We start from the raw sequence: 27,842 nt of genomic DNA, 5'->3' as shown, positions 1-27,842 counted from the left end.
TTCAGAGATGGGAGAAGAGACAAGCTCTGCAAAGGAGCGACTGTTCTGCTGCAAGATGAGGCTGGACTGGGCATGCAATGGGGTTTAACGGTGAGAAGTTAATGAATGACCTTCATCAGGTCACTTCCCCTACAGCAGTAACTTAAGCCTATACCTGCTGCACTGCTGGGAACGTAACCAGCTCAGCATGGGGGGCTGCATTTGAACTAGTTACGAGTGTGCAGCTAAAAAGCTGCTGGTGGGCATCACAGGCTTAGTGAATTCATAGGGTGCAAGGCCAAGGTGAATGGGGTACCCAGTGTTAGCCAGCAGTGAGGCTAATGCTAAGCAGTGAAGGAGATGTCAGAAGTTCAAACCAGTACTTAGGGTTTGTGAATTCACCTTCTGAATTCATTGTTCTCCAGGTCCTTCAGAGATATCAGCATGGACTGTAAGTGAAATAACTCCTTTCCCTGTTATTAGGTGATATCTATTAGCAGACAGTTCATTTTCTGTTCTGTTCCTGGCGGGGACATTTTGGCCAGAAGCAGTTTCCAATCTGGCAAGCACAACGAAAGTATTACAGGAAGGGAGAGAAGTCGAGATCCATGGAGGAAATATTTTTATTCTCTTTTTCTTGCTGGTTTGAAAATGGCCCCTAAGCAGGATATGTCAGCCAGGAACTGAGTTGTCTCAAGTTGCCTCTTCATATGTATCAGCTAGTAACAAGTCCACTCTGCATTTCTGTCTCTTTTCTGATTTCGGTGGGAATTTTGGTAAAGCAGCCTCCTCTGGGATTCCTACCCGGGCTGTGTAACTGCTGGGTCTGACACTGGCCGAAACCTGCTGCTGTGTGGGGTCTGTGTGTGTGATAAGCTGTCCTGTGTGAATGTCTTGTTCTAGCTTCTAATATCCGACATTGGCTCTGAAATGTGTAGTATTTTGTCAAAAGCTTTTGCCTCTCAGCAGCTACAGTTTGCTATCACAGTGGTGGATAGACTTATTACCAATATGAATGCCCGGTCCCAACTTTGTGTGTTGTACTTTCTCCCCATAGCTGCCAGTACGAGTGCATTGCAGTCTGGCAAAACCAATAGCAGAGGAAAAACAGGGAGTGTGGAGGAAAATCAGTGGCTAACTGTCTGTCAGTCATCATCTTCCTTGCTCTGCTGTTCACTTTTGCTGCGTAGAACAAATCACATAACCTTTCTGTGCCTCAGTTCCTTCCCGTATAATGAGGACAAATATTAATTTGTCTCCTAGTGACAGAGAGAGGTTACGTTCATACTTACAAAGTGCTTTGGTAATCACAGGTATTCCATCAGTGCCATATATTGTTATCCCGCCATCTGAATGATCAGTGTTTCCAGAAGTCTGGCTGCTTGGAGCTCGGTCTGTGGGGTACTGCATGGCCAGCTTCCTACTATACCCATGTGCTGAACATGAGACAACCGAGAAACTGTGGGTCTGTGTCACTGGTGCTGGACATGACACCTGGATCTGCACTGTTACTTTTTAGCCTAGGGCATTGGTGGCACATGGAGCCGTCATGGCAAGGACAGTGTGTAGCTCCATGGGGAGAAGAGGCTTGGCATCTCATCACCTTCTCTGAGCAGCTTACACATCCTTCTTTCTCTCCCCATCACCCAGCCCAAGAGCCTTTTTTACCACCTGCCCTATGAGCCCCCTGGATTTTCTGCTCTCCACCCATGGCTTGTGATGGGATGGTCAACAAACCCATCTGCTCAGGCTCTGTGATCCTACACCTTGGCGTGGTGGTGGGCTCAGCAGTAATTAACAATGTACACTCCATTAGCACTTCCACCATGACTTTTCTGAGCAGTCTGTAAATGCCATACCAGCTCTTTCTTCATTACCTTTTCCCCACTTCACCATTGAATTAATTCTTTCAGACCTCATCCCAGAGGAGCTACTGCTTGCTTACTGATATATAAGCATTTCTTATCCCCTGGCTTTCTCTGGTTTTCATAGCTGGAATATTACTTCCCCTCTTGCCCTATCCTCCCTAGACACTTAAAACTTTACATTTCATTTATAGTCCCTGTCTGATATTTTCTCTCTGCATTTTGACTTCTCGGTCTTGTTTTTTTGGTTTCCCAGTCTCACTCTTTTATACAGCAAAATGGAGTTTGGAGTCTTTATAAATCATACTGTAAAGCTGAGCAGAGCACAAGCTCCCAGCAGCAGCATTCTAGGTGCTGGTGAAAAAATATTCCCAGAAGCCCTTCATTCTTCTTGATGGGCCCAGACCAATTGTATGAGGTTCAACAAGGCCAAGTGCCGGGTCCTGCACTTCGGCCACAACAACCCCATGCAGCGCTACAGGCTTGGGGAAGAGTGGCTGGAAAGCTGCCTGTCGGAAAAGGACCTGGGAGTGCTGGTTGACAGCCGGCTGAACATGAGCCGGTGCCCAGGTGGCCAAGAAGGCCAATGGCATCCTGGCCTGTATCAGAAATAGTGTGGCCAGCAGGAGTAGGGAAGTGATCGTGCCCCTGTACTCGGCACTGGTGAGGCTGCACCTCGAATACTGTGTTCAGTTTTGGGCCCCTCACTACAAGAAGGACGTCGAGGTGCTGGAGCGTGTCCAGAGAAGGGCAACGAGGCTGGTGAGGGGTCTGGAGAACAAGTCTTATGAGGAGCGGCTGAGGGAACTGGGGTTGTTTAGCCTGGAGAAGAGGAGGCTCAGGGGAGACCTTCTCGCTCTCTACAACTACCTGACAGGAGGTTGTAGCGAGGTGGGTGTCGGTCTCTTCTCCCAAGTAACAAGCGATAGGACGAGAGGAAATGGCCTCAAGTTGCGCCAGGGGAGGTTTAGATTGGATGTAAGGAAAAATTTCTTTACTGAAAGAGTGGTTAAATATTGGAACAGGCTGCCCAGGGAAGTGGTTGAGTCACCATCCCTGGAGGTATTTAAAAGACGAGTAGATGAGGCACTTAGTGACATGGTTTAGTGGGTGGTGGTGTTGGGTTGACGGTTGGACTCGATGATCTTAGAGGTCTTTTCCAACCTCAATGATTCTATGATTCTATGATTCTTAAATATATTTTTCGGGTCCCTTCTGTAGAACATGGTTGCAGTGCTGCAGAAGCCATCGGTTGCATTTCGTTCAGAAGCCCAGGACTCTTCCACAAGGACAGCTGTGCAACCACAAGGGAAATAATACTTTATTTTTCTTCTCCTAAGAGCCTTACAGAAGCTGATCTTCACAAGAGCCCCAGAGACTGGGGTTTTGCACAGATAGGAAAGCTGGCACAGTCACTTAACCAGGGTCACAGGAGGAAATCTAAAGCAGAACTGAGATTGGGATTTTTGCACTGGTGCCTCCAGGCATGTTCTTGGAAGGTCTTTGACAGGTGTTCTGGTGCCCTGGTGCATGTACACCACCTACCCTCTACCACATGCAATGGGAATTGCCACCAGGCATGGACAGCTAACAAACTTTGATGCAGGAAGAGCAGTAGGACTGAGGCATGGGTTTGGGAGAAGCATGGGTTTATTATGATACATGGTACATATTATGATACATGACTCATAGGATGCATTTTGTGAAATGTCCCTTTTAGCTGATAAAAAAATCAATTATTACTTGCATTCAAGATTCCTGCTTGAAAGTCTGTCTGTTTGAAAACAGCCAAACAGTGTAAAAGTAAATTGCTGTAAGGTAGTCAGCAAGCTGTTTCCCCTCACACCCCAGTGTTGATAGGAAGCATAGTGGCTTTGCACTGGGTGGGAAATCCATGTAGATCATTTTTAGGACTCATTTGTCATGGTGTGTGCAAACCCATCTTGATGTCCCTGACTGGCCAGGTGACGAGGCATGACTGTGCTTTCCTGGGCTTTGCCTCTCTGGAAACACCGCCACAGTGCAGCAGCAAACCAGGACTAGCTCTGCCCTTGGCTGCGGGCAGCATGTTATGCTCCCTCCCTGACACTGGCTTGCCTTTCTGCTGCATAGGGTATGTTGGGGGTATCTATCTCGAGCGCTGTAGTGCTGTGGCTGAACAAGTATTCCTTCTTGTTCCGGGAGAGACATGGGACCTGGGCTAGCCTGTTTAAGGTCACCTTGGATATTTCTGATCATTGCTGTGGTGTGTTGCTCTGACCTGTCTGTGTGCCAGTGATCCTAAGCTGCTGGTTTGTAGGCAAGAAGCCAGGATGCTGCTGCTTGCTGTATATTGTCTTTTGAATCTTGCTGCTGAGGGGTGTCTGGACCCTGGGAGGGACGCTGCTTTGGTTTGGGAGCCATCCAGAGCACAGATTCTCTAATCGCATGGCATGTGGATTATTACTTTTTAATCATAAATGAAACAAAGCACAAAAACTGAGATGTGATGTAGAACACGAACACCCAGCAAGTCTGGATGTTCAGCTTTCACAGCTCAAGCCAGTACCTGCAGAACATAAAGGGTTAGTTATTCTAGCAGTAGCATGATTAGGTGCTATGAACACTAATGATCCAAAAAGCTCAGTTTTAGCTTACGTGAGGATTGTATCCAATGTTTTCATGCCTGTTAACTTTGCAGACAGCAGGTTTCCTACAGGAGCCAGAGATCCAGGCAACTACATGAAAAGTTACTGCAAATGCACGTAGTGTCTGACTAGAGCTGTGGTCCATAGTGGGAAGTTAGACAAGGTGAGACTGTAAAAGGCCAGTAATTGTACACAGGAGATGGCTGTGATTGCTTTGAATGTGGAGCCATTGTCAGGAGCACAGAGGGAAAAGTATAGCCTATTTGAGCGCTCTTATCTCAAACTTGTGGCTAAGTGAAGTCAGGAAACGATTGGGGGGTGCTGCTGTTGTCTGTGCATTTTCACCTCTGGGATTTGTAGAAACTTGGGATTTTGTGCTGCCTTTGGCATGGCTTTGCTACCCTTTGCCAAGTTTCATTAATCCGCAGCCAGGGGTTACATGAAGGGTATGGTGTCTACCCGATGGGAATTCAAGGACCAAAAGGATAGGTTTCAATAATGTTTGTTTAAAAGTACTTCAAGGGTTTTTTTAATTTTTGGCTCCTGAAACATAACTGCCACCCTTCAACTATTATCAATGGCATTAGAGCTTCACGTAGTAACAGCACACTGGGATCCATGAGAGTGTCAGACCAGCTTGCTGCTACTTGAAAAATATCAAATCTTGCAGCATCTCAGCTCTTGATTTTTGTCTGGTTTTTAGCACTTTGGAATTTGACGCCATCATCTTATCAAAGGGAAAAATGTCTCAAATTAGAGCTTGCTTCAAACAGATGCTTTGCAGTCTCAAATAAGTACAATTTGTAGACATAACTCAGAGAGAAATTTAAATGTTGAAGGCAGCTACATTCACCAAATTGCTGGGATCCAGCTAAACAGATGAATTTTTACTCCAGCTTCCCATCACCCCTTGAGCAGACCTTTTCTTTCGGAGGTATTCCTCTTTATTTGCTCTTATCCCTGCAACTCCGGTCTGTCTTCCGCACTGAAGAGCCCTGCTATCTCCTTGTCTTTCTGTCTCTTAGGCATCGCTGTTCCTGGTTGTGTGATGGTGTTGCACTTCATACGTCGTTCTGTGTGTACAAAAAGCCTTAATTATGGCACGTTAAATGAAACAGTATGTAGAGCGTGGGCTAAACTCTGGGATATTTTTAGTCTTTGTTGGCCTTGTCATGGCCCTCACTGTATTTCTCTGGGAAACAGTTGCTGAGTAGCATCATTTAGCTTGTCCCACATAACTCCAGGCTCTTGGAAAGCCAGAGTTTCCTGCCAGGCTTGAGACTTCTGGGACGGCTGTTTTCCCACCGGGAATGTGCCCATTTTAGTATATAAGACCTCATGCCTTATTAATTTTGATGAGCATTTGGGGTGGAAAGGCAATCTCAGGACTAGATGTTAAGTGTTGTATTTGGAGGGAGTAGAACACAAAGGTCGTGAGTTTAAACTGTGGCTAGGTTATGTGTAGCAAACATCTGTATCCCCTTGCTCCTTTTGCAGAGCAATTGGAGACACGCTGCATCATTTCTGTCGGGGGTTCCTGATGCGCAGATATTCCCATGAAAAGGGACAAAAAGCATTACTGCCACTGGCAAATGAGGATACTATAGATGGGTGGAGGACAGACAGCTAAATCAATGCCTCCATGGAGAAGCGGTCACCTTAGGCCTGCAGTGGCTGACTGCTGGCTGGACTGTCAGCATGGCGGATGGGCAGCATTCAGCTCGGCAAACGTCCCCGCTAGTGAGGGTATATGGGGAGGAAGTGAGGGTCCTGGCTGGGGTTGTGGGAGAGATTTTGTCATGTGGGGATGTCAGGAGATTTGGAAGAGGGACATTGGAAGGCCAGGGTGGGATTACAGGGGACATAAGAGAATTGGGGATACAGGGGTGGCCAGGTGGAGAGGGACACCTGACCTGGATCCCATGGCAGTCTTAGCATTACTGCTTCCAAAACAGCCTGCTTGAAATGCTGGGGTCCAAAATGAGGGCTGATGAACCTGGGGCCAGAGACGTGGCCCCAGCTGTCTGCCCTGCCCCATCTGTCGGGGCCCCTGTTTCACAGCAGACTAGGCAGAGGGGCAGATAAGCCTGTGTTGCCTCCAGCCTCTGTGCAAAACCATCTTTTACCTCAAACCAGTGAGGATGATGGGCATGAACTGAGCTCTCTGCCTGTAAGCTGTTGTGTTTAACTGCAGACACATGTTCTACTCTGCCCATTGCTTCAAGCAGTGGTAACCTCTGGCAAATGGTTGAGGCAGACATCTGGGGATGGTGATGCCTTAAACTGCTGTAACATGATTAGCTAGGGCTCATCTGGTTTTTGAACCTATAGTATTCACCTTTGCAATCTCCTCTTTCTTACCCTGAGCACTAAAAGCTTTTTTTTTTTTGGTGTAATGAGAATTTCATGTAACAACATGGCTCCAGGAACTGCAGCTTTATAAAGAAGAGAAAGTTATGAGACACTGTATAAAATCACCATGTTCTATTATATTATATAAAAATTAAATAATACCATACTTCAGAGACAGAGAGAAGCGCTTTCATTAGCTGAGAAAACACACATGAAATTCAAGTTCTACATTGCAACAGCACAAAAGGTGGGTAGCAGGGCTGAGAGCAGAACTGACTTCTTCTTCCATGTCGTAACAGAGAGAGGGGAAAAAGAGAGCGGCTGAAGATCCTGAGCGTGGAATTCTTCCTCTGCTGGGCAAAGTATTACATTAAGAACTAGAGTAATTTATTTTCTGCCGTCATTATACTTGCTTAGAAAAAGAAGACCTTTATATATTTTAGTTTAAAACTAATTGTTCACTTTTAAAACTGCTAAGAATCTGAGGAGTGAGTTTAAGAATGAGTTTTTCGAAGAAAACACTGCTGGTCCCAAACTGAACCAAGACTGAGATTAATCACAGTCTTCTGTGCAATAGAAGGCATTTGAGAAATCATCAAGTTCATGGGAAAGTGATCTTGGAAGAGCAACAAATAAATACTGTGACCTTTTGACTCTGCTAGCCCTGGAGCTGTGGTAAGTTTGCAGTCAGGCACTTGGTTCCAGACAGGAATTTTCACTGCTGCAGTGAAGTAAATCACCATGAGGAGGAGGCCTCGCTGGCCCTGTCTGCATGGAGATATTTTCAGAGCTCTAATTCCCTGCGGGTGCCCCCTCCATCAGTGACGGCGTAAATGGGAGCCAAATGATAGATCTGCTCAGGAAGCCTGAAATACCAGTCTTAAACCATGTTAGTTAACACAGTACCAGAAATGCCAGTGTTATCACTGTTGTGGTCTGCAGCGGTGGTTCTGGCTGAATCCCAACAGTATGGGATGGATTTGTCCCCGAGGCAGATTTAATGAGGGGACGGAGGGTGCTGTAGTGCTCTACAATAGCACCATCTTGATGTGGCACATGTAGGACACGTGAGGTTCGCCATTCCCATCCACATCTCTTCAGCAGTTCAGGGAAGCTGAATTAATGATGAGAAGTAAAAGAGCTTTTGGAAAAATAATTGTTTTTCATGATTATTAATTTAACGATCCTTAGAAACAAATGCTTTTTAAACCTTATGTTAGGGGAGGGGAGTTTCTCTGCAATTAAATTGGCTGATTTGGTTTTTTTGGCTTTGCTTTCTGTAGCCTAGGCAGAGCTGTGTCTGCCCTGGTTTGGACTCTTATGTCTCACGTTTTAATTACAGTTAAGCTGCAGACATTGAACCAAGTGTCATATTGCCAGACTGGTTTTCAGACCTTGTGAGATCAGGCCTGGAGAGGTTTGATTTGTCTTACAGAGCCTGAAAACTGGAAAAGTGACTAGAAGTTCTTTTTGTTTTGACTTACATATTTTATGGAGATGGAGGCTAATCTTTTATTGTTCAGATTTTCAGTCTTCTGTCTCCATCTTTAGTTCCAAATGAATACTGGAAGAAGTTAAGCCTGGTTTCCTGCACATTTGTGTTTTGTGGTTGGTTGTGAACCCTGATGAATGTAGTTAGGTCTCATCTATAAGGCTATTTCCGATGTGGTTTAGTTTAACAAAGCACGAGTTCACATTTCAGCCTTTCCTGGAGCTGCTAGATCTATGTCCTCTCCAGAGCTTGTGTTCATGAAGTTTGTAAGAACTTACTTATCCCGGAAACCTCCACTTTTCTCTGGTCTGGATTAAAACTAGTCTGTGAGTTCCCAAATTATTAGGAAGAAGAGACAGTCAGACTGCACGTTGGGTCTCATTTCCTTCGGAACTGGGAACAACACTGATTTTTGTGTAACTACAGGAACTAGCACTTTAAAGAAATGACCAGCCAGTGCAAGACTTGGGATAAAATTGAGAGTTGAAAATGATGGTTTCTCCTGATCGGTCATCATGCACAAGGGAATAAAAGGCCTGATTACCACTTGAGACTGCTTGGGGAGACAATACAACCAGGCTGGATGTTGTTTTGTTCTGCTTGATTGCTGCCTTCTCCATGTGAGCTCAGCATGGCATGTCCGGGGTGTCACGTGAGGAGAGTAAGAGGAGTTTGTGCTCTGTGCAGTCATTATCAGGTTGTCCATGGAGAATATGGCTAATACAGCTCTTCTCAGCATTGTAGCTCCTGCTGGGGGGTCTTCTGCACCAACAGGCTCCTTGCAGTTGTTCACTGTATACAGTGAACTCACACAACTATATGAGTACATGAACTCATACAACTGTATGAGCAGGAGTCAACAGGGGATGCCCTGCCTTTGTCTTTGAGGTCTGTGTGGGCTCTGTCCCTACGCTCAGTAAAAGACTAGGCATGTCAAACATGCTGAGATCCATTAAAATGAGTCCTTTTTCTCTAATGCTGGCAAAATCAGTGCTGTTAAAAGGAGAGTCTTGACGTCATTGTGCCTAAAAGGCTGTTACAGGGCAGTGCACGGGACTCGGCTGTGGAGCAGTAGAAACCTCTGGAAGAAAATCACAGGCTTTGCTGTTGGCTGTAGAAACCTCCTGTCTTTCCTCAACATACATGCTCAGTGTGAACCTGTGAAATGCCCAGGAAACAACAGCTATAAAATCACTTCTCTGAAATACTTTCTTTCCCTCTTTTCATCCTCTCCCATCTGCTCTTTTCTTGTGTTTCTGTTCCTCTGGCGACGATAAAGACCCCCCATATTCATTCTGTGGATTCCGTCCTCCTCAGGCAGCCGGTGAAAAAGACAAATGGCATTTGATGTAAATCAGAGTGAGATTCTGCTGGGGTCTTCTCCCCCTTTTTCATGCTCTAGGCATCAGTATAATGAAGGAGAAGGCAATGATTCTTATTTAATTTACATTCTTTAAGGCAGATGTCTTTGGCATGTGTGGGGTGGGAAAAGACTGGTCAGCGTGGCAACATGTGAATGACTAAGCCTGGACTGAGGGCTGATCTTTCATTTATTTAGGCAAAGACAGGAATGTGCGCCCCCGCCTTCCTTCCGCAGATCGCCCTCACCTGCCATACCCTCCCTTGTCGCCTCTTTGTGGGCAGTGATTCACGGGCTCACCAAGAACATAGCAGCTGCAGAGCATCCTGGCTCCAGAAATGGTGACGACAACTGCGATGCTGCTCCACCACCAGCTGAGAGACGCTCCCATAACTGGCCAGAGCAATCACTCAATGAAAGGAGAGGTCTTTTGGCTGAGAGCTGTGCTAGGGACTTTCTTGTACAATACACAAAAAAGCCAAACTAGAAGAGCTAGGTTGGCCTGACCTGTCCCTGTGCAAGGGGGAGTAGAGTCTAGTCCCCCACTGCGCCCTACGCAATATTTCTTCCTACTCTGACTCATCTCAGACAACAAGCTTGGTTCTGCTCCTCGTTTTCCCTGTAGGGTGGCTGCACACAGCCTGATGTTTAATGTTTCTTGCAGTGAAGTGGATACAGCTTTTCTCTGGCAGGACTGAAGGAACTGGAACTGCCTGTGCCGCAATTTGTTCCCTGGGTCCTGCTCACTGGGAGAGCTGGTGCCAGCCTTTACTCAGAGCAGATGATGTCTTACAATCAAGAAGTGATTGCACCATTAGGATTTTTTTCCAAGTCAAAAATGGCTCTCCAATAATGTAAAATTTTTCATCCCTGATCATACTGTGATGGGCGCATGGTAGTTGTTCTGCTCCCCCAGCAAATCATCCTTTCCGATAGACAAAGGTTCACCGATTCATTTATTTGCCATTTTTTCTCTCTTTTAAAAACTCCTTAAATTTCCATCACTGGGAAAACATTTAGCTGCCTTAAGACTGCACCATGGGTTTGAGTCTGATTTGTTGAAGCTTTGAGGCCAGACAACTTTATTAATGACAGTGGGTTCCTTTTCAGATAAATCCTCCTTTTCAGAGAACATCTTTCCTAAAGAGTTTCACAGCTGATTATGGACACAAATAACTCATCAGAAAAAGTTAGTGATACTCAGTGCTTGGCAAGCCCTGAGTTATTATCCAGTTAATGCTGCAGCACTGTGCATTTCAAGCTGTGTTGCAGTGGCACGCAGACCTCAGCAGCTGTTGCGGAGCTCATCAAATAGCTGTTGAGCATCATCCCTGATTTGTCATAAACCTAAAGGTTCCTCTGGGGAAAGAATGTTATCACCTGCCACAGCCCGGCTACACTACAGTGATGCTCCGCCACTGTCGTTATCATAGGGACACTGCTTGTTTGAATTCCTCCTCTCTCCCCTTTGCCTTTATTATTTTTCCTTTTTTTGGGAGAGTTGTGCTCAGATTATTCATAGCCTTATGTTTCTAACTGACTTGTCTGGAAATGCAGTTTGGTGTACACTTCAGGGCTACCTGGCTTCATTTCTTGCTAACCAGCTGAGTTTACATTTTAAAAAATATTTAAAATATAAAAATATTTTTTTTAATATTTTATAAAATATAAAAAATATTTTAAAATGCCTAACAATACCAAGAGGCGCAGAACAAAGCTTTTTTGTGAAGTGCTCGGGTATGTTGTCCCTATAGAGAGGAATTGAGCTTCAGGTGTAGGTTGTGGGATGGACAAAAGCTATGTTTTATGTAGGATTTTAGTGTTTGCACTTATTCTGAGTAGGAACAAAACCAGAAAACCTCGAAACTGGAAAGGAAATTCTGCGGGGGGGAAAAAGCTTTGTTTGGGGTTCACAGAAAAGCTTTGTTTTAAGAAATGTTTATCTTCAGATGCCTAATACAGAACATGCTGAAGCAAAACCTTATTTCAAATAGTTTATGCTTCTCAAAGTTTTCCATGTCTGTTTTTCCCATTTTCAGAACTTTTCCCGTTTTCTTCCTTTTTTTCCCTTTCAGACACAATCTCAACAGAACTGATATGATTTCCCAAATTGTTTTGGCTCAAGGAAAAAAGCTTCCAAAGATTTTCTGACCACTTCAGTCTCGGTGCTGCTGAAAACCCTATTTTGGTATTCATGTACTTCCTAGAGACTTGAAAAATCCAGCCCATGTTGGTGCAGAAGGTGTTTTGCAAATGCAAGAGATCACAGTTTAGCTCCTGATCCTGGTGGCCAGATCACTTAAACTCTGTGCTGCATGTGTTTCTTGATATTATGTGAACAACAATAAAGTTGTTTGTCTTTTTGGGTTCTATGATTGTCTAGGCAGAGTCTGAGTTACTGCAGTCCCTAAGTTTAGAGTCCGGCTTTATTAAATCAGCCAACACCCCTTCGGGCTTTTAGTTTGGAAACACCTTGTTCCAGTCACTGCTAAGTGGCCCTTATGTTTGTATGGGAACATTATCAAAAGGGACATGGAAGTCACTCCTGGCCAAATCCCCATTTGGCTGTCTGTGAGAAACACCTTGACAGCAGTATTTTTCCTTCCCTAAGTTGCACTGTAATCCCAAGAGATTTGCAATGATTAGTTCCAGGGACACCCCAGTACTAGTGACAGGTGAAAGTATTTGTGTGTTTTCACAGAGAATTGCTCCTTTCGTGACTGTGCTTCTTGCGAAACTTGCCAAGTCACCATGATTGGGCTGTGAACGTCCCAGTGACTGTGCTCTATAAATATCCTGGATGGATAGAGGCAGCGCAAAAAGCAAACAGAGCACTTAAGTGGTAAGGACTTTTCTGTTGGGCCTGCTGGGTTTGTGCAAGTTGTCATTGTGACTGTTTGTGACAAACAGGCTGCAAAAAATATTTTCAGTTCTTGAGATAAAATGGACAGAGGTGAAGGCTTTGTGTTGGCTCGAAACAGTGAGATGCTTTCAGGCCAGAAATGTTCTTTCTGCTGCCAGCCCCCAGAAGACTTTTTTTGGCCTGAAGGCTCATGTGTAACAGCTTATATATTAGTTCAATAAAAGATACACATGATCTACCTTGTCTCACTATCGGTCCATCACCTAAAATGTTGCTGCAGCTAACGGTGGCTCATATTTGATTTGTATCCAGTGTATTTTAAGGCTGCAAAACCATCCAGCCAGGATAGATGGCTGTCTCAGTGCTGTCCTCTGCCTGTTATTATATATGTTTGTATTAATGACGAGCTATCCTGTAGCATTAGTTGATTTAAATATGGAAAACAAATGTTCTCCTATTTCTCTGCCTTGGGGCTAGGAGTGATTATTTCAGCCTCTTCAGTGTATATGAATCTGCATCTGTTAGAGGTCTCTATTCTGCAGTGAGCCCAACATATGAACTCAGTTTGCAAATTCATCTGAGAAATGCTACAATTGACACCTAGTTCTGCAAGTACCTATACTGATAATATATCCAATGGTCTAAATACCACATTGCTTTGGAATTGCTGGTTTTTAGACTTAGCCACTTGGGTCAACATCCTTCTGTCTCTTTATTGTTTACATCTTGATGTTTCAGTGTCACCAGGATACATTATTATGACCCTGGGATGCAAACAGCCCATTGCTGAGGGTTTTTTTTTAGTAACTTGGCAACGTTATCTAAAGCAAAGCAGACTCTTGAAATTGGGATATACTGCAATACACAGGGACAATGAAAAGTATTTGTGGTACAGAGTATTTCTTGCACATTTGAAATCTCTGTTATGTCAATCTTAATCAGAAAAGGAGTGGCTGAAGCAAAAAGTAATTTTTTTGCTGTTTAATGTTTCTGATAAAATTATCATTTGCAAAAAATACACTTAGAAATGGTATAAGAGTTTCACACAATAACCTTAACAATGTTAATAGTGCTGTTTATGAATATGTGTTTAGGGAGATAGATATAAAATTGTAGATCATTGACCTGAAAAGCCATAATATCCTTTTCAGAGCTATTTAGGTGTGTCGACTGAATGACTGTTTAGAATTGGTGCAGCACATGTAGTAAAAATTTGCATGAAAACTGTATTGATTTCAGGTGCAGAGGAAGCATTTCAATGCAGAATAGATGGGCTGCTGGATTTATCTGTATTCTAAGCCAGGAGCAGGCAGAATTTACCCAAGGGACTCCTTGTAGTCCTAATGTGAGACGGCGCAAGGCAGTGGGAGGCACTGCGTATGAGGTAACGAAAGACTGTGAGCTGCAGCTCCTGGGTTCAGCTCCTGGGTCTGTCCCGTATACCCCGAGGCAGTCTGTGATGGACTACGTCGAATGCCCTCATTTCTAGCCCTTGAGACGAGGGAGAGCTGCTCCCATGCCTACAAGCAGAGAGGTAGAAGTAGATGCTACTCTTCATGCTGCTCTCGATATGAGTCTAGTGATGAGTCCCCAGCACTTTTTGGCTGCTGCACACTGATTTCAGCATTTGGGGGCTGCAGAGTTGGGATACCATCAGCAGCAGAAGGCTCAGCCCCTCCAGAGCAGTGGGTCAAGGGAGAACCTACATCCCTAGTGAGTGCGCAGTGGAGAAGGCAGGAGGAAAACAAGAAAGCTTGGGACATATTGCTATGAGTTGCAGAAAAATTAACAGGAATTTCACAAAACTGATACTCAATGTGGTGATGTGCCATTTATGATGAAGTGCCTCAGTGTATCCAGATAATTTTGAACATTTTGTTTCTTCAAGCCAATGTCAAGATCTTTTTGTATCCTGCAATCTGGAGCTCATTAAGTGCATGACGCAGGGAGAACTGTGTTTGCCTCTTAATAATGTAATACTGGGAAAAACAAGCTCTTAACCCCATTTTCTGTTGGACACCTTCTGCATTCCAAATTCAATCAATTTTATATATGTGCACTTGAATGTTTGTACGTATGTCTCGCTGTGTCTGAGTGTGGATTTCAAAGTCATGCTCTGTGCAAAAATCTCCCCTGGTCACCAGTCCTTGGTTGAAGGCAGAAGAACAAAATACATAAAGCGCACTGCTCCATCCACCCGTCATGGCCTGAGAGATGGAAATGCCCCCTTACTGCCAATGTTACAAACAGGTATTTCTCCAGAGGGAGATATTGAAGGATGCAGTGCATTTAGGAGTTTGTTGTTGTCTGCTTCAAAGTGAGGAGAGAATCAATAATTTGTTAGGCTGTGAGCTGACAGCTTGTCTGAGTGCCAGCTCCGGTGCCCTGCAGGATAAGCTGCCAAAGTGACTGAGGGAGCAAAGCGGGATGTAAATTCCACAAGTCATTTTCCTGAAGCTCTTATGTGGGAAAACTTTAGAAGCCTCTCAGCAAGGACAAAATCCTTCCAGGCTTAATTCTTGTTTGAGCAAAATTCCTTCTGAGGTCAGTAGACCTAATCCTGAAGTCTTATCACTTGTTTACCTCGATGGGATTTGAGTGTGTGTGTGTGGGGAACAGAGGGAGGGAGGGTCTTGGGACAGGGTGTGCTGGAAATACTTTCCTGGGAGGCTGGAAGAAGCCTGCCAGGCTTAGGCTCTGCAGAAATGGGTGCACATGTGAAAGGAAGGCTTGCTTCAACAAAAACAAACTTTGCTTCCGGCTGTCTCAGCAGTAGTAGAAAGAGCAGGTGAGGATTCCTCTTTTCTATGGAAGCTCTTTGGTGCCTGGGGGTGGCCCAGCCCCGTCTCTCAGGGATGGTACAGCTCACACTTCCACTTACGCGCTTCAGAGGTGGTTTGCATCTGAGACCTTCCTTCTTTCGCATCCTGGAGGAAAAAAAGCCCCTCAGGCTGACAGCCCCCTCCTGTCTTTTTAATTGCAACATAGTCCATCAAAGTGATAAGTAGCATCAAATATAGAAGCAGATGAGAGCTGGGACATTGGTTTCTGTTATGCTCAAGCTGAGAAATAAGCTCTGGGTTTGCTGTGTGGCTCTGGGGAATGAACCTTGCAGGGGGCTTTGGAGCAAGTCCTGGCTCTGCTTGCCCCATGTGCTGTCGTAGTGAAACCCCATAAAAGGCCCCTCGTCCCTGCTTTGCAAATTATGGCATGCCAACAGTGCCCTCAGTAGAGATTTCTCCTGCCTTTTTTTCCCCCCTTCTTTCTCCCTGCAAGTTGAAATGTATCTCCTTTATAATGGGCTCAGCCTTTATTAGCCAAAGATCATGCCTCTTTATTAACCTTCCAATAAGGCTACATCAGCTGAGAGAAACACCATTCAGCAGGGCATATGGTATCATAAAAGTCACTGCTGGTGTCACACAGCTGTGTACAATGCAGGAAATGGAGTTGCTGCTTTTTGCTTTTTGTTTCGTTTGAGGCTTTTTGCTTTTTAGTAAAGAGGTGGAAATCGTTCTTCTCTTCTGCTTTCTGGTGAGTGACTTATAAACAGCCTGTGTAAAATTGGCTCTAGAAAATATAATCAGAAAAATATATAGGCTGTTGCATTGTTTTTATGAATCCCAGGTCATGATACAGGGTAGATTCCGTGGTGAAGTTTCATTAAAAGTAAAGGAGGAACACTAAAAGCTCTGCTGCTGATCCAAGGAAAGTAAAACTTCATCAAGCCAAGTAACACTGGGCCATCTTGTACTTTATTCCCTGCTGTTTATCTAAAGCACATTTCTTACATTCAATAGATTTCTACTTCTGGCACTTTATATCTCCATGAGTTTAAGAGCCTTTGACTAATTAAGAGCAGAGATATTTTCACCATGCTGCCACAGCACCACTGAAAGAATAATTTCCAAGTGTTTTGCTCTCTGGGGGCATATGAGGCCAAAAGTATAAATAAGTAAGTGTCTGTGTACATACACATATATATATATATTTAGATGTTCAGCTTATATTTATATCCATATCCATATTTGTTTAAAAAAAAGCTTTAGACATTAGCACCTTCAGAGGGCAGAATGTACGTACTGTAATGCAGTCTTCTAGGTGGGTCTCCAGTTGTGTTATAAGCTATTTGCAAATTAATCATGGAAGACATTTAAGAGGTTTGATCCTACGGGTGAAGAAGCGTGTGTGTTTGCGTCACGCATGCAGAAAAGTGACTGTGAGGGATGCCTGTGCTTAAACTGATCAGACAAGTTTTATTAATTATGTCCATCGATTGCTATTTTGAAATATGGCAGGCTGATCCTATTAAGGTAGCTCTGAAATGTCTTTCCAAAATGGCTTTTGGGCCCTGGCTCCCACACTCATTTACTTCCTTGATTCACTTCAAAATCTGCTCCCCTCAGCATTTGCTGCGTTTGTTCACACAGATGCATTGAAAAATGGATCGTTACCCAGCGGTTTTCTGTAACAAAAGGTGGGGTTTCGTCCAGATCCAGAGAAAGACATACAGGAAAAGATCACAACTGAGGAAATGACTGTGTCAACTTGCATGTGAAAAGTGAGAAGGTGGTACGCATATGAAAGAATAAAGCTGAGTTAAAAAAATATACAAATGAAAGGAGAGGTAATTAAATTGAAACTCACACCTGCATTAACCTTACTGATGTTGGACAGTGCCTGCCTCCACAATAAATCCCATACACCAAAGTTCAAGATTCAGATTCAGGAAAAGATACAAGTACTTAACTTCATCCCTGTTTGGCAGCATGATCCAGTGCCTATTGCACCACTGTGAACCTGGTTGCCAACTCTCACAAGGCTCAGGGCAGCGCTGAGACCCCGTGGGTTTTTAATGGCAGTTAATTCCATGTACAGACATTTGCAGTGCATTTGCTATGCATTTGCAGTGCAGGGCGAGAGCCTGGTCTGAACCAGAGCCTTCAGCAAATGTATCCTGAGTGATGCAAAATGAAGGCAGTCAGGGAAAGACAGATTTGTTCATGGAAATTAAGAAAACACCTCTCCTTTTAGTGTGATGTGTTTGAGAAGAACAACATCGCTCATAAGGCCTGAAGGTTGAAAAACAGCTTTGTCAGGATAAGAGAATGTACAAATCTGTTACTATGCTGTTGCTAAAATCACACCCATGCTATCATGCACCAAGATCATGCTCTTAAGTTCAGAAACCAGTCTCCAAAGGAAGACTGCAACATTAAAGGAGATACGAGAGTGGGAATGAATTTAGCCAATTTCATCTAAAGAAATGTTTAATGGCAGGATGATCATCTTAAGGGTCATTTAATACCGGGAAAAGGAAATGACACATAACACAAGTAGTAACACAAAGAACAATGAATTCAATTTAATAAAGGGCAAATTCAAATTGGAAATGAGGCTAAACTTTTAGATGGTTAAGGGCAGGCAGAAAGGGAAATCGTTTGCTTAATGAGGTAGTTATGACAAACTAGGTAGAAATATTCTGGTTTTCGAATTCAGCAAGTGTGGAGTTCAATCTTTCCTGCCTGATACAGTGGGTTCTACTGGGGAGCCTAGTGGTGTTTTGTCAGCCTTGTCCATCATGACCATTAGTTGCATTAATAATCCGTATTTGACTAAAGACACTACAGTAGCATCGGTACATGTTGAGAATCCTTCTTTCATCTCTAACAGTGAAGAAAGAAATCAGTTTTTTTGTGGCTTCACAATATGAAATAAAAAGTTAAGTGTGCTGTGGTTGTATGAGCTGAGATTTATAGACCACATGGAGATTTACAGCCTCACGGTGTTTGTGTCTGGTCAGAATTGTGTTACAGAAAGGCTGGTGGGGATTTTTCCTAGGGTTGCGTGGGACTTGGGTGCTTCGCTCTTCACTGTGTTGCAGGGACAACTGGACACCCCAGAGGTACCTGTTCAAAATCCTACTCTTGTATTCTACTTCCACTGTTCCCTTGAAGCAGAGCTGACCCGATGGCTGTTAGTAATGCAATGGTTGATCTTAATTAATCACCTGCAGGTCTCGCTGCTCCAAGTGGGCTCTTAGTCTCCTGCCTGCTACAGCACTTTTTAGGGGCGTGTCTGATAACAGCCTCGTATCTGTGTTGCCAAGAAGGCTTTATGAAAAAAAGGCTACGAATGCGTACTGCCAGAACCTCACATCTGAGTAAAAGTGGACCAAATGTATTTCCAGTGTAAATTACTGGAATTAGTGAACAATGCAAGAACTGATACTGGTATTTAAATCAGTGATTCTAATATGATGAAGAAAAGTGATTAAGAAAAATGTTTACCTCTTTGTGGCACAGATATACAGCTGATGTTTCTTGCTTTATTTTAAATATATTGATGGGCACAAAGTACCTAATTAATGAGGTTTTGTAGGGATCCCAGTTAACAGCTAATGGTCACCAACCGGTGGTTTTTGCAATGTCTGAAAATGAAATTAAATGATAGCATTTGGTGCATGGAAATGGCTCGTATTGTCCAACACAGCAGATGATTACTCTGTTTAAGTAACAGAATTCTCATAAGGATTTCAGCTGCTCAAAAATTAATGCAATTTTTCCAGGACTTTGATAATGATCAGGAAGTGAATGTAAAACTGTGATGTCATGTCATTTGGAAAGTTAATGGAATAATCTGATGGGCAGAGCTTGCTAGGGACCTAACTGTACACTGAAAAAGAAAAAAAATCTTAAGGCATTGGTTTCTGCCAGCAGCAATAGAAGTGGAGAAGACAGTAGATTCTATTCCATAATTTATCTGAGATGAAAATGGGTGGTGTCCCAAAGAGAAATAAAGCAGTGTTGCTTTTTGCGAGAAAAATAGGTCAGCCTAAATACTAGCATTCGTTGTTACATGCTACTATAGATGTGTATGTTGAGGAGCTGATTGGAAAATTAATTTATTCCTGTAAAAACATTGCTTTTATAGAAATCTTTCTTTAAGCTTTGAGATTTTCATTGGAAAAATTGAAAATTATCAGTTTCCAGCTACCAGAAAGTTTCAGATGGAAACCTCATTTCTGGTCAAGTTTTTTTCCCCGGTGCAAACACATAAACGCTTGCAGGAGTAGCCATCTTTACTGGTGTGGACATTGTTTCCTCTAGAGCAGAAATGAATCCATTTTTGCAACCTATTCTGTTTTGTCTCTTGGTTCTGCTACATCCCCTACGGGATGTACGGGCCGCCTTAGCTGCTAGCTCCTTGTTCCAGCTGTGAGTTTCTAAGTTTTGGTTTCTAGGTTTCTGTTCCAGTTGTAAGTTTGTAAGGTGCTCTGAGGGCTTGTCGTCCCAGTTGCTCTCAGATCTTCTCTACTCTTTGCAGACGAGCTGAAAATTAGTAATAAACTGTTTGTGATGTTCAGTGAAAGAAATGGCAGCAGTTGCACTGGCACTAAATGTCAAAGAAAGAAGCTGTAAAGGCTGAGGAAAGTAGATGCAAATTATCAAGAGTAAGTGCAAGACATTTTTCTGAAATAACATCTTTTTGGCTGGGGTCAGAGAACAACAATCATGGATTTAATCCATCCCTCATATGAGTCGTTGAAGTTGTTGAATAATAACCCATAAAATTTATACTAGTAGAGTTGTTCCAGGACCCTAGGAAAGGTAATGCTCCCTGGGTGTTTTGTGGGAATATTTTTTGGACCTATATAGCACATTACCAGTGTTCATCAACTAATATGTAGCACTTACTGGACTCAGCTGTGTAACTGTGGAAGTTGAATTGTCAGCAGGAGGTCAGAGAAAATGATCTGTTTGTTCCTTCTTGCCTTCACTTCTGAATAATGGTCCTACATGCCCCTACTAATGCCCACAAGCGTGTGTGGGATTGCACTGAGCAGAGGAAGCATGGAGCTACAGAAGGCTGTGTGGTTAGCATTAAAACATGCCTTCATGCAAACAGTCCTCTGTGTTGTTAAAAGGTGAAAGCACGGATGTTTCAGAATTCGTTGGGATATTTTATATAGCTTAGGCAGAGTGGTGTCATGTGTTACTAGAAAGCAGAGTTGGCTGGGAATGTGCTAGTAGTTGCAGGTCACTATTTAAGATAACAGGTATGTGCATCTCTCTGAATAGCCAGTAACTGTGGCTTAGACTTTCAGCTGAGAAGTGAAAGACAAATGTTAGAGGGTCTGGTTAAATTGGGCAGTGTGGAGGTTTAAACTTCAGTCTTTTATGCTGGGGCATTGGGTTGTTCCTTGGGGTTCAGATGCCAGGTGGTGTTTCCCTAGAAGGTCTCATTTTTATCCCCATGTAAAATGTGAGAAGCTTTGTGGGATGAGAAAACTTTTCTGTGTGGTTAAACTAAGGACTTATTTCCAATAACTTTCCTCCTTTAAGTAGGTGTCAGTTGCCTTTTTTTGGTTAGCTACCATAGACTAATTCCTGTCTCTGCTCTGGGTCTGTAGTTGAACAGTGTAGTTCATCACCAAGGGAAAACAAGTCTGTCTTTGTAACTGTTTCTCTTCATTTTATCTCAGCTTGTCTGTGTCTGGCAGATTCTCCATCCTTTACGGCATTCCTCTTCACGTCACTAACAGAGCCGTCATTAGCTCTGCATATAGGGCAGGCTCGGGGATTTCATTACTTCTCTGAAGTTTTGTTCACTCTTTCTTGGGTTTTCTTTGACCTTTATTTTCTTTCTAGGTGAAAAAGGCTGGGTTCTGCTCTGAATCTGGTCTGCGCTTTGTATGTTCTCAACACTTGTAATTACTACTGGACTGGACTGACCTGAAGTGGTGCTGTAACTGTGCCTGACATTTCTGCTTGGAAAAGCATTTATGATGTTGGCATGTGTATCTCCTTTTGTTAAGTTTACTTGTACTGTTTAGAACAATCTGAGGAGATTTATAATTGCTTGTTTTGTAATACAGCCACAAAGAATTAAGTAAAGTCTTTATAAGTAATCTCTCTTTTCCTCTAGCCAAAGAAACACTGTCATGTTTTCATATGTCAACTTATTTAGGGTCAAAGTTTGGCTTCTCTCTGAATTTGATAGGCATATGTAAGTGCTGCATCTGAGTAGTTCGCAGAGGAATTTGGCACTTTGATTTTTAAATGCGGTGCCAAACATGTGGAGAGAACAGCATAGCTTGATTAGAATGGAGCCCATGCAACGATGGGAGGTATATTTTCAGCAAAAATTACTACGAGAAGAGACGACAACTTAGGAAACCAATTGCAATTAAAATTGTAACTGAGTTGATACTGGAGATGGATAACTGCTAGCTTTAGATATTTGCTAGCTAGGCAGAAACTCAGAAAATAAGTGTTTTCTGAGAGCAGAGATATGGAGGAAAGATGGCTTTATGTTTAAGACTCTACACTGGGACTCAGAAAATTGACTTCAGTTCCTTTCCTGGCTGCCTCACAGGATGCCTCTGTAGTCTTGGGGATGATTACAAACTTTTTACCATATGTTTATGCTGCATCTAGTGATCTGGAGCCCTCATTTTAGTTGGGCTTCATGAAATTCTAGCCTACCAAATAATATTTACTCATTAGTCTCTACCAGAAAGTAAACAAATGGTCTTTGGAAAAATTAAACTGAGTCACGTTTACACTGAATAGGGATTCTGTGTCCTGGTCAGTGATGGATGAAAAGTAGGGCCTTCAGAGATGATGACTATATCAGACTCGACGCTCAGACCAGGCATGGGATCATTTAAGTTTTTTCAAAAAATGTCGCGAGGAGGGAGAAAGGAGAAGGGGAGGCGATGCTTACCATGAAGGCTATGAGCTATTTGCTGTTTTCCCAAGATCTTAGTCACATAACTCAGGAAAGAGGAAGGACCTGACAGAAGTAGAGAGTGCCTTCCTCAAAGAGAACTTTATAACATCATTATTGTATCGGCCAAATGCAGGCACACTTCTTCTTTAACGAAGGAAAAAAATGACCCTTTTTTTTTTTTTTTTTTTTTTAGATAAATCATCCACAAACAAGCTTATGAGAAAAATAGAAGGAAGAAGGCCAAAGAGGCATGCCAGAGAAGGAAGTTTGCAGAATCCAAGGGGTTCAGAGAAGACTACAGTGGGACTGCCTCTGAGAGGGAGCATTTACATCACTAATTCTTGACAAGTTTACCTTCTGGGACTCCAACCTTGGACTGCTGCTGGGACATTTGTCTTGGACTTGGCCTCTGGGCTGGTGAGTTAGTGATGGAATGACACACGTCTATTGTGCTGAAACATGATGTTTTCAGATTGCTGAGCATGAGGGGTTTTGGTCTCTGATCATTCTGTTCTCCTGCTCCAGTGATGAGAGGATGTGTCAAGTAGTTAAAGCACAAATCCAGGAGCTGGAAGACTTGGCCTCTGTTTCTGAGGCTGCCACAGCCTATTTGTGATTTTGGACAAGGCAAAGAATGACAGACGTTAGATGTAGGGTTTTCCAAATGGCTCAGGGCTCTCTTAACTCTGCTGTCATTGGACTCAATGGGACTTTCTCCCTTGATTGTTGGGAACAAGGACCTTGTATTTCAGACTGTGTGAAGTAGGTAGGTTTCTGTAATCATTTGGATACAAAATATGTTTGTCTGCTGCAATGGAGGGAACTGATGCAACTTCTGCAGATGCTGTTTAGTGGGTGGGGGAAGCACAGTTTAACTAAAAAGGTAGGTCACATTCAGGCCCTAGTTGTACCAGTACAAATGCAAAATAATGGTGGTGGTGTGTTTAGCCAGAATTCATTGTTATACAAATACCTACTGCTTCACAATCACGCAGTATAGGCACATATGCAGTATGGGCAGGGGAACGGTGAATGGAAATTGATTGGTTTGGTCCTAGGATATATCCCAGACTCACTAAATAGCATTGCAAGGGGTTAGCTTTGTAATACTGCTTTTCCACGGTAGCATTACAAGAAGATACTATTTACAGATTGTGCCCAGTTTGTGCTCTCTCAAACTAGGAAAAGTTTCTACTTTGGAAAGGCTGGAGCTTCTGTTTGGAAAAGAGAAAAGCATTTTTAAGTTCCTTATGGAAAACTAATTTTTTATTTTGACAGAAATATAAAGTGTTTCTCTCTGGTTTTGTAGAGTGATCAACCCAACACAGAGTTTGCCAGAATAACCAACCTGGTCCCATTGTGGTGATTCATTTCCCTTTGGACTTTCTGGCAAAGAGGTAGGGGTCCACACAAAGTTGTTCCAGGGGAAGTGGCAGTATTGGTCCTGCAGGCAGCTCCCAGCCTGTGAGTCCTCTGAAAAAGAGGAGGTGTGAAGGAGGTGCAAGGAGTTCATCAGGTAGTGCCATTTGCAGAGAACAGTCTGGAGAAAGGTGTTTAGTAAGCCCCAGAAATCCCAGATGCAGTGTGCATTTGCAGGTTGATATGCTGAGCATAGGTTTGGTCATCTGACAAGGGAGAACAGGACCATATTGCCCAGTCCTGCTGCTGGAAAAAGATACACAGCCAGAGGGACGGAGTGCCACTGTCCCTAGAGAAAAAGGAATAGTTATGTGCTCCTTATGCTCTGGAGGCCTGCTCAGGCAAGTTCCTCCTGTACTGTGGGCCATCTAGCGACAGAGGAATGTAGTCTTAGTGAGAGCTGTTTGACTGCTTATTGGGGATCCTAGAAGCCCTGTGAGTTTCATCTTAAAATCTGTTTGGGCTTCCAGTACTTTGGTTTGTGGCATGGCTGCTGCAAGCTAGGGGTTGCTGGCCTGGAGCCATCAGTGCTGGAAAAGCACAGGCCCTGTAAGCTGTTTCCCTGGTGTCCTGTGGTGTAAGCTGGCGGGGAGCTGTGCAGGGTGCTGATAGAGGCCAACAAGACAAGCTTGGTCCCCTTACACCTCTTTTTTGATAAACCTGGTGAAACCAAAAGACTGGACGTGTCAATGTTGACAAATCAAGCTTTACTGTCAGAAGAGAGTTGTGTTGGGAATTTCCTGGGCAGATCTACTTACTGCATCCTGGGTCTGATTTAGAAACAATTGCAAGGAGCGAACTTTGCTCAATGGGTTTTACTTCTCTGATCTTCATTGCCCAGAATGGTGCTCAGCAGCTGTACTCTTTGGAGGAGGAAAGGCATTTTCTTTGACTAAAGATGTTTGCAGTTATTTCCTGTCTCCCCTTCAACTCTTTTCATATTCATATTTTCAATGCTAATGAGAATCATGACTATATGCTAAAAAGATCCTCTGTCCCTTAAAACTTCTCTTGGAATAGCCAAAGACAAAAAAAAGTAATGAACTAAAGCTCCCTCTGAGTCTTTGACTCATCCAATCACCTAAATTAATCAGTGTTAAAGAAAAGTGCGCAGCTTGGTGCAACCACCCTGGGCGCTCTGTCTGGCTCCATGTCTTACATTGCTTTGTCTGGGTATCACAGCGTGCATATGATGCAGGATTATGCTCTGTCCTCAGGTGCCTGCCACACTTATACCATGTAATCAAACTGAATTTGGGATGAATGTCGGCTACAATGGAAAACTATTTCCAAACAGCTGTAATTTTAATTTAGGCCTTTTGGGATCAAATTTTCATCTCCAGTATAAATCTACTGAAGGAGAAAGTTTATTTAGATGCACACCTGTTGAAAGTAGAAGTTAGACCTAAATGTTGTCTTCAAGCAGTGTCCCGGGCCCTGCCTCTGTGACCTTCCATGTATATATACATGCTTTTAGTGACAGCCTTAAATTAATAGTCATGGCTGTATGTGGAATAGGCAGGAATGAAAATAGTGCCTAACTCCATGGTGTTCTTTGTAGAAACATCGCAAGCAATGGGGACTAGCATTGCTAGGCACCGGCCCATAAATTGGGGTTCCTTCCTTCCCCCAGTTGTGCCACTGGCTTGCCATAAAATCCTTTGCAAATCCTTTGCTTACCTTCTCTGGAGGTTTGGTTTTGCTTTTGTAAAGCAGGAACAATGATTCCTTTCAGCTGCGCCTCCACAGCAGTGATTGAGCGGGGCTAACAAGCAGTAATGCAGTCTTCAGGGAGCGGCAGCGCTGAAGCTACTCTAGCGAGTATTTTGTACTAGGAGAAGAATGGATCCTTAAAATATTTAATCAACAATCTCTGGGTATATATACCCCCACTTCTGCATTAAATACTCTTAGTGATTTAGGGCTTTATTATGTCTTTCCCTCTTTTGTTTATCTCATGTTCTTATTAATAGGAGCTTCATTTTAGACTATGACAAAGCTTTTTAACAATACTTTTACTGGATATAGTCGTTAAGAAATCTTCTGCATATGTTGTTTTTTTTAATAGTGACCCCATTCTCACTTTCTGAACTATCTTGACTTTTTTTAAAGGGAAGCAATAGTGAATTTCCATATGGGCTATACCTTGTAAAAAGATTATCTCCATTTATTCTTTTTATAAAGTTTTCAGAAGGGAAGGCACTGTCCCAATGCACAGAAGCAATTTTTCTTTTCAATGGATCCTGTGACTCAAATCTAAACCTGTGCTCTCAGAGGAACACTTTTCAAATGTTTACTTACTGCTTGATTCCTGATAGGCAGTCTGGAAAAAAAACAGATGAGGTGTTGCTCCTGAAAGTTATACTGCTTTATGTTGTTTGAAAGGCAAAGATTGAATTGATTTGTCTAGCAGCTTGCCTTTTCTCAACTGGGGGAAAGAGTTCCTTTGTAGCTCAGGCTTTTATCAACAGTCCAGTAAAAGTGTTTTATATATGTACATAAAAAATCATACAACATTTATATAAAGCCTTTCATCTTGATGGCTCCAAAGTAGTTGACAAATTTGTCAAGTAATTTGTCAACTACTTTCCTCAAAAGTTATCTCTTACTCCAGCACAAAAATGGAGGTATTTCTATGCTGGGTGAAATTATTCTTGCTACTGATAGCTTTTTAAAGTAACCGTCAGACTTGTAATGCATGCATTACAAAATTTTAATCTAAGTATTTTAGAAACTTTTTCCTGGACATCTAAGGGGATTTTATTAAACATGAAGCCACCTCCTTGTTCTAGTGAGGCCGGGGGGAACTGGTGCATGAGGTGTGCTGAGCAGGAGAAGATCAGCACTGCATGTGTGCTGTGGGTAACTGGGGAAAAAAAGGATAAATAATACAGCACTGAAGACAAAACCAGGGCCTTAGAAAGATCCCCTTCTGACAGTCACTTGGTGACAAATTCCTGTTCTGCGGCACAGCTGGAACAGGTTGTTGTGTATGGGTGAAAACTGCATGAACTAATGGGGGCGCCTGCTCCTCTCTGATACTGCCTTACCCCTCCCAGGCTTGGAGAGGAGCCTCTGTGCCAAGAGTGGGTTGTCTTCCCAGGGCTGGTGATGTTCCTCACAGCAATTTGCCCTTTACCTCACTGGTGACACCATGACCTGCCATGGCCAGTATTTCCGTATAAGCCTTATATATGAGCAGCATTTGCCTCTTCTGGAAGGGCTCTGCATGCACATCCCACATACATACACACTCTGCATCTGTAAGGCTTCATCAGAGGATCCTCTTGGCTGCTGAACCTTTCCCTTGTGCAAGTCATTGGCTACCTCATGAGCAAACGTGTTGCAAGGTGACTAAGGGTTTCGTGACGGGATCCATAGCATGAGTGTATTAATGGAGTCAAGTGCTATTTATTGGCTCCAGTGCACCCTTGGCGCATTTGTGCTTCCTGTATGAAACTTGGCTGAAGGAGTCAGAACTGCAAGACATCATCCCAAATTCCAGCTGGGATGCATATCTTGGCTACATGACACCCTCCCCTCTTCGCCCCCCTTAGCCACTTCCCATGTTAAATAGTTTCTCAGGACTCAAAGGGGAAGGGGGAGATAATCTCCAGGCCAATGATTCTGATAAGTAGAAAAACTGCATAAATAAATTAGCCATGATGAACAGTAAGAAATTGTCACTTGTCTCACTTGCCTGGAAGTTGTAGCTTGCTGAAATGACAGTCCTTGTCTTGCTGTTGGGGGGTTGGGATGCAGAGGGTGAATGCTGGGGGTAGGGATTTATTTTACACATATTTTCAAATTGAAAAAAAAAAAGTGTGATTTATTTTCTTTTGCTGCAGCCTGCTCCCAATTTTCAGTTTACATTAATAGCTGTGGGAACAGCAGTTCTTATTGCCATATACTTTAGCTATTAACACTGTGTCTGGTTTGACAGTACATCTCTCTTAATTTTTTTTTTGTTCCCTTGCGATCATAAAATATGTATCAGCCTTCCTTTTTAATCTCCTTTGGCATGTCCAGCTAGTTAATTTGCATCTTTCTTTCCTCCTTTAGAATTTGATTTTTTCAAACATCATATACTTAACCAGAAGAAACAAACCAACTCTATTAAAACCTCCTTTTATTTTTTTTTAATTAGAAA

At 43.1% G+C, this 27,842-nt stretch overlaps 1 protein-coding gene across 4 annotated transcripts in view; it reads left to right on the top strand.

Annotated features, from left to right (window-relative positions):
- Window positions 1-27,842, top strand: part of SEMA5B (semaphorin 5B) — a 276,934-nt gene that overhangs the window by 55,947 nt on the left and 193,145 nt on the right. For 3 of the 4 annotated variants that reach the window (XM_076342971.1, XM_076342972.1, XM_076342975.1), the window contains exon 2: window positions 22,467-22,690. The gene's annotated coding sequence lies outside the window, so the exon portion shown is untranslated. Of the gene's footprint in view, window positions 1-12,487; window positions 12,518-22,466; window positions 22,691-27,842 lie in introns of those variants that run through there. The other variant, XM_076342974.1, reaches the window with a different exon arrangement.

The sequence above is a fragment of the Aptenodytes patagonicus genome, chromosome 6 (genome assembly GCF_965638725.1).
Source record: "Aptenodytes patagonicus chromosome 6, bAptPat1.pri.cur, whole genome shotgun sequence".
NCBI classification, from domain to species: Eukaryota; Metazoa; Chordata; class Aves; order Sphenisciformes; family Spheniscidae; genus Aptenodytes; species Aptenodytes patagonicus.
Note: the sequence above shows the minus strand (reverse complement) of the source record. Positions and strands in the feature narration are given on the sequence as shown.